Below are 7359 nucleotides of genomic sequence, written 5' to 3' on the forward strand. Positions count from 1 at the left end.
GCAGGCGGATCTCTATGAGTTTGAGGCCAGCTTGGTCTACAGAGTGAGTTCCAGGACAGGCTCCAAAGACTACAGAGAAACCCTGTCTCAGAAAAAAAAAAAAAGTATTTTTTTTAATTTATAGTGTTGCTTTACTTTATTTCCTCTATTGGATTCTTACTACTACTTCCTCTGATTTTTTTAAAAAGATTTATTTATTGTGTATACAATGTTTTGTCTGCATGTATGACTGCACACCAGAAGGGGACACCAGATCTCATTACAGATGGTTGTGAGCCACCATGTGGTTGCTGGGAATTGAACTCAGGACCTCTGGAAGAGGCAGCCAATGCTCTTAACCTCTGAGCCATCTCTCCAGCCCCCTGATTTTTATTTTTATTTATTTATTTATTCATTGAGACAGAGTTTTGTTATGTATCTTCAGCTGGCCTGGAACTCACAGAGATCCAGCCGACTCTGCCTGTCAAGTAGAGACACCAAAGGCATGGCCCGCCATGTCTGGCTGGTTTTACTGCTCCTTAGTTGTTCTAAGGCTGCTTACATGACCCTCGAGTCAGAGCCTCAGAGTCCACAGTTTCTGTTGTGCAATCGCCTGCTCCCACTTCCCACCTCTGCTTCACACTTCAACTCCACAAACCTTAGAAAAATATTGTATCGTCGGGTCCTGCTCTCCAGCACTGGTGCTATTGTTGACACGTATTTTATAACGATATGAATTACAGAGGCCACTTACGATACTTGCATTTTCTGCCCTGTAAGAAAATGAGAGGGGCTGGAGAGCTGGCTCAGAGGTTAAGGGTGTTTGAGGCTTGTCTTAGTGTTCTATCGTTGTGAAAAGACACCATGAGCACAGCAATACTTATAAAGGAAAACATTTCATGGGGGAGGCTTACAGCTTCAGGTTCCGGTCCGTTATAGGACATGGCAGACAGTACTGGAGCAGTAACTGAGAGTCCTACATCTTGCAGACAACAAGAAGTGATCTGTCTCATGAAGTTCAAAGTCTCTCCTGAGATTCATGCAATCTATTAACTGTAATCACCCTATAAAATCAAAATCAATTCTATAAATATAACATATACAATTATAAAGCTATTAAATTCTATAAATAAAATCAAACTATAACTTGTCTAGGATGCCAAAAATTTCATGGAAAGTGGCAGCAATTAGGCAACAAGAGAAATAATAAACTCTGCTAAGTGGATATTTCAAAAAAAAAATCAAAATCAAAAAACAGATCACAAACTTCCAACACACAATGGCATAGGATATATATTATGATTCCAAACATAGGGAAGGGAGCATGGTGAGGAAGTACTGGACCCAAGCAAGAGTGAAAACCAGCTGGGCAAACTCCAGACTCTGCGTCTCTGTGTCTGATGTCAAAATGCTCTTCCGATCTAGTGTTTGTTGACAACTTGGGTTGGAATTTCTTCCTGCTTTGTTTCCTGGGGTCTGAGCTAGGGTGTTCCCTGCCCTTAGGCTGGCCTGCCCCCTAGTGGAGCCTTCCAGCACTGTTGGTCAGCGGAGGCAGCCCGGGCCAGCCCTGCAACTTACAGATCTGGCATCTGGGAAGGGACAGCCTGTGACCGTGACCTCCACTCACCTCTCTTGGCAGGGACCCACTACCTTACCGTAAGCCTGGGCAAAGACACCGAGAGTAGACTCCTCTTCCTGACGCTCTGGAGGGGATTTGGTGAGGAAGGACCCCGGCGAAGCAGTCTGCAATGCACCACACAGAGCTGGGATGGAGAGCCTTTGGAAGCCTGTGTGGTAGCCCTAGGCTGGTCCTGGAGGAGGAGCCTGTCCTTAGCTGCACCCATCATGTGGGCAGAGGGGGACGGGGCCAAGGCAAGTGCCCCAAACTCACTGCTGCTGCCAGGATTTGGTAGATTTTCCTGAATACTGTTTTCCCTTTGGCCGAGAGTCCTCAGAATAACTTCCAGGACTTTCAATGACTTTCTGGAGACTTTTCACCAGAAAAGGCCGCTTTTCTGGGAGCAGTCCTCTGAATCCTTCTGGCCACTGGAGCACGGGACCCTTTTAGTTCAGTGTGACTCACACGATGCTCAGGTTCTGCCAATGTGTTCCTGCTTTGTTCCGTTTTATTCTTTCTCTCTCCTCTCCTCTCCTCTCCTCTCCTCTCCTCTCCTCTCCTCTCCTCTCCTCTCCTCTCCTCTCCTCTCCTCCTCCTCCTCCTCCTCCCCCTCCTCCTCCTCCTTCCTCTCTCTCTCTCTCTCTCTCTCTCTCTCTCTCTCTCTCTCTCTCTCTCTCTCTCTTGGACAGGGTCTCCTTAGCTGGTCTGAAATTTTATGTGTAAACCAGGCTGGCCTCAGACTCACAGAATTCACTTGCCTCTGCCTCCCAAGTGCTGGAATAAAAGGGCACAGGTAGCATGTGCCCGTCATGCCTGGAAAAGAAATCTTTAAAAACAGCTGAACCAAAAGCATATTCTGAAGAATACCCCTCCACCACTTTTTCCCTCCTCCCACCATCCTTCCTAACACACGAAGCGGCATTACCGTTAGACCCACATATATTGTTATAACCATATCGACTCATGGTCTTCCTGCTTCAGCTAGCTGCATGCTAGGATTACAGGTGTGCCCCACCGTCCTGGGATTGATTGCCTGTCTCTCCCAGTTGTTGTCTTGAAGCTCACATCAGGTTTCCTTGCTCACGGCCCTCCTTTGCACACACAGACATTCGTTTTGTCAGTCATCCAGGGGAGATAGTTAGGTCATGTCCACTATTTTGTGATTTTACACAGTGTTACAGTGGTGTGTGTGTGTGTGTGTGTGTGTGTGTGTGTGTGTGTGTGTAGGTGTAGTCAGGCCACTTTCCAAGAAACTTGAACACAGAGGTCATTTTTCTGTGTGCGGACACCTCTCCCCCAAGACCCTTTGTTCTGTGTGTGTTTCCCACCGGCGCTGCTTTGGTGCCGGTTCCCCTGCAGCCCCCACAGCACGGCGAGGAGGCCAAGTCTGCAGTTGTTGTGACTATCAATCTTTATTTCCCTTATAATGAGAGGCTGAGCATCTTTTACTATGTTTTAGAGGTCTAACCGACTATTATTTTGTTTATAAATCCCCCCTTAAACAGCTTCACGGAGGGATAATTAGTGCTTTGGAAGTATGGGTAAAGTGACAATTACACATCTATAGATACCCATATACACAGCCGAAACTGTTACAGTGAGATCATGAAAGTGTGTATCGCCACCCCCAGTTTCCCTGTGCCCTCCCAACCCCCTTTATCCATGACACTCCCGTCGCTACTGACGTGTGTGCTTTCCTAGGGTTTTATACGCACAGAAGTGTCTCAAGTCTTTGCTCATATTCTTTCCAGGGCTCAGTCATGGATATTCTGAAGTATCCACATTATGGGATGTCCTGAAATGCGTCTCTCCATTCCCCTGCTTGTGAGTCTGGAGTGGCTTCTGATTCAGTCTGTTGCTATGGATGTTCTTGTCAAATCTTCATATGGACGTAGGGTGATTCATGTGCCTGGGAGCAGGACAGCAGATCCTACGTTAGATGCACATTTAACTTGACTTTTTGAAAGTGACCTCAGATTCCCTCTGCAGCCAAGGACAGCCTTGGACCTCTGATCCCCGGCCTCTTCCACCCAATGAGTAGAGGGTTACAGGTACACGCCACCACACCTGGACTCCTGTGTGCGAAGGAAAAGGTTTATTTGGCTAGGTCACATCCACCATGAGCCAAGGGAACTCAGGGCAGGAACTCAAACCGAAACTGGGAGTCAGGAACTGAAGCAGAGGTCATGGAGGAACACTGTTTGCTGCCAGGGTGCAGCCCTGAGCCATGGCCACACATCTGTCTGTGCCTTCTTTGGTGGCTGCTGTGGGCTTTGCATACAAATTAAAAGCACCTAGTCCCCGAGTCACTTCACCCATCCCAGTGAGGCCTGCACACCATTTCCTCTTATTTATTTATTTAGGTTTTTTGAGACAGGGTTTCACTGTGTAGTCCTGGCTGTCCTGGAACTCGCTCTGTACACCAGGCTGGCCTGGAACTCATAGAGATCCGCCTGCCTCTGCCTCCTGGGTGCTAGGATTAAAGGCGTGCGCCACCACCACGTTTGCCAAATCCTCTGGAACTGGAGTTACAGACGGTTGTGAGCTGCCATGTGGGTGCTGGGAATTGAACTCAGGACCTCCAGAAGAGGAGTTAGTGTTCTAACCACTGAGCCGTCTTCCCAGACCATTCCTTCTTTCTTAAATTTAGCTTTATTTTATGTATGTGACTGCTTTGCCTGAACATGCGTGTGTACCATATGTGTGACAAGATTTACAGAGTTCGAAAGAGGCCACAGGATCCTCTGGAGTTGGAGTTAAGGATGGTTGTGAACCACCATGTAGGTGCTGGGAACTGAACCCATATCCTCTGGAAGAGCCATAAGCGCTTTTAACCACTGAGCCATTGCTGCAGCCCCTAGCAGGTTCAGATTGAGGTGATTTCTATCATTTTATTTGTTTATTCATTCATTTACTACTACTAATGGGTCTTTGAGACAGGGTTTGTTTCTCTGTGTAGCCCTGGCTGTCCTGGAACTCACTTTGTAGACCAGGCTGGCCTCGAACTCAGAGATCCCGCCTGCCTCTGCTTCCCGAGTGCTGGGATTAAAGGCATGCGCCATCACCACCTGGCTTTACTATTGGCTTTTTGAGACAGGGTCTATATTATACAGCTCTGGCTGTCCTGGAGCTTGCTGTGTGGGCCAGGCTGTACTGAGCTCGGAGACCCACTTGTCTTTCCCTCCCAAGTGCTGGGATCAAGGGCATACACTACCACAACCAGCTTAGTTTTTGAGGCAAAATCTCATAGTTGAGAATGATGGAACTTTTGCTCCTCCTGACGACGACACTCAATGCTGGTTGGGGTTACAGGTGTGAGCTGCCAGGCACAGCTTGGGCAGTGCTGGCGCTACTGTTATTGCACCTTCCGCTAAGTTTTTTTTTCTTCTTCTTCAGTAGTGGGTCTCTCGTGTCTAAAATTCATTCGGTGTCCTCTTTCTTTGCGGAGACTATCTTTACTGCCTTAATAAAAAAACAGCTATGTTCTTTACTGTTTACTGCAGCATGTGGTACTAGCTGCTTAATTCTCATTGCTGGGGTTACAGGTGCATTCTATCCAGCTTAAGCCTTCCTCCTTTTCCCCTCCTCCCCTCCCTGACTTTCTAATAACGGAGCTGATACCTGGGGCCTCTTGAACCACAGATGAGCCCTCTGCACTGGACTCCACACCTGAGCCCACTCGCTGCTTTCAGTTTTGCTCACTTCGGTGTCTATATCCCCTCATGGTTTTGCTTTTCCCACTCAAGTCAACAATTTTCTGGTTCTCATGTCTTGATTAAACCTTGCTGTTCAGTGTTACTGGGCTGAGTCATATTCAACCCCTCAGTTTGGTTGGTCTGTCTCCTACCAGGACAGAAAGGTAAAAGACCTGGCTGCTGTTGCCTCAAGGGATCAGGGCTTGGAGGGGTCGCAGTGAATGTCTCTGGCACCCCCTTCCCCCCACTAGAGGGAAGGCGGTGGGGCTCCCTACGGTTCTGGTTTGCTATGCTAGCTCTCCTGGCCAGAGGCCCAGATTGCCTACCTTCTTGTTCTCTTTTTCTGAGGTTGGAACTCGGGGCCTCGGAAATTCTGGGCAAGCCCTCTACCAATTGACCCACACTCCCAAATCCGTTGAACATGCATGTAGCTGAGGTTATCCTTGAGCTGGTAGCAGCAATCTTCTTGCCTCAAGTGTTCAGGTCGCAGTTGTACACTACATGTCCTGGAGACCTTTATGGGATTGGGGCATCTAGTCTGTGCCCTTAGACTCTCCAAGCTCCTCCTATCTCGTTCCCTGGACATTAAAGGAAACACACATTCAACAGTGGCTCTCGTATTTAGGACTTAGTATTTGGTTTTATTTCCACGCCCATGCTCAACAGATACCATGTACTATGTGTAAACTCTCAGCTCTGGGATGGCAGGGAGCACCACTCAGTCCATCTTCCCACCGCTCAGGTTTTTGCTTCTTGTTGGATTTTGAGCAGTTTGACTGTGATAGACCGTAGCATATGACCTGTTTCCCCGAGCTTGAAGTTTGCTTCCTGAACCTGCAAGTTTGAAAGTGAACCCCCACCCCGCTTTTCCAGTTCTAAGGATTGAAAGCAGGGCCTTGTGCACATTAGACAAAGACCACTTTTTCCTCTCAAGCTGCGCCCCTGCCCTTTTACTCTGGGACTCCACATTACCCACGAGGTCCTATCTCTTCCTGGGCTCTGTTCACTATTTAATAACAATAATAAAGATTTCTTTCTCTCCCCGGGTTCTCAGAGTCCTTTCTCTTGCTTACATACTTTTCTATTCTGAATACCTGAGGCTACCAACTTACTTCTGTTGGCTGGTATCCTAAGTTGGTGTCTATTCTGGGTGTCTTGATAGGTTGATCTTGTGACCTTGTCCCCCCCCCCCCCCCCCCGCCCCAGGTAGGTTTGTGTGTAGCCCCGGTTGTCCAGGCTAGTTTTGAACTCCTCTGCGATTAAAGGTGTGCCACCATTGCCAGGCATCCCCCTGCTTCTTATCTATAGCCCAGTCTGGCCTTGGCCTGCTGGGGGGATGGGGGCACGGCACAGGTACCCAATGCTCCAGAGTCTTGCTGAGATTTGTAGGGGGCAGTTTAGTTAGAAGCTTTGACCCTTAGGACAAGAGGTGGTGTGAATGCCTTTAATTCCAGAACTCAGGAGGCAGAGACAGGCGGGTCTCTGTGAGTTTGATGCCAGCCTGGCCTATAAAGTGAATCCTAGAACTGCCAGAGCTGTTAAGAGAAACCATCTTCAAAAACCAAAAAGAAATTTTGAGCCTTATGGTCTTGGGGCCTTTGTTCATTCTTTTAGATTTCGATTTATGTATGTTAACGTCTTGTTTGCATGTATGTCTATGGACTGTGTGTGTGACATCCTCCAGAGGGTCAGATCCCTTGGGACCTCAGTCACCAATGACTGTAAACTGGCCAAGGTTGCTGGGAACCTGATCTAGTTCCTCTGCAAAATCAGCCAGAGTTCTTGCCTCTTGAAGCCATCTCTACTGCTCAAGTGCACAAGGTAAACTCAGACCACTAGAGGAGGAGTTGCAGACGATTATTTCTGACTGATGCCAGGACTCAGTGCCATGCCACGAAGCCAGATGTTAAATTTTGCCCTCTACCATCTCTCTCAAGATGCCTGTGAATAGTGACTGCTCTTGAATTTTTTTTTTCCACTTATTTTAGTATTGTTCCACTTGACATGCATGGTCAGAGGGCTATTAGTTTTTCCTACTTTTATGTGGGTTCCAGGGATCAAACTTGG

General features: G+C 47.8%; 1 long non-coding RNA gene across 1 annotated transcript; it reads right to left on the reverse strand.

The window, feature by feature from the left end:
* Nucleotides 1-529: 529 nt before the first annotated feature.
* Nucleotides 530-2098, reverse strand: LOC126500391 (uncharacterized). The gene is made up of 3 exons (XR_007591330.1): nucleotides 1635-2098; nucleotides 894-1043; nucleotides 530-752 (listed from the first exon to the last, which is right to left on the reverse strand). It is a non-coding gene; the product is annotated as an uncharacterized lncRNA (long non-coding RNA).
* Between the last annotated feature and the right edge of the window lie 5261 nt (nucleotides 2099-7359).

This window comes from Alexandromys fortis, unplaced genomic scaffold, assembly GCF_014885135.2.
Source record: "Alexandromys fortis isolate MF-2015 unplaced genomic scaffold, M_Fortis_MF-2015_v1.1 scaffold_39, whole genome shotgun sequence".
In the NCBI taxonomy this organism is placed as follows: domain Eukaryota; kingdom Metazoa; phylum Chordata; class Mammalia; order Rodentia; family Cricetidae; genus Alexandromys; species Alexandromys fortis.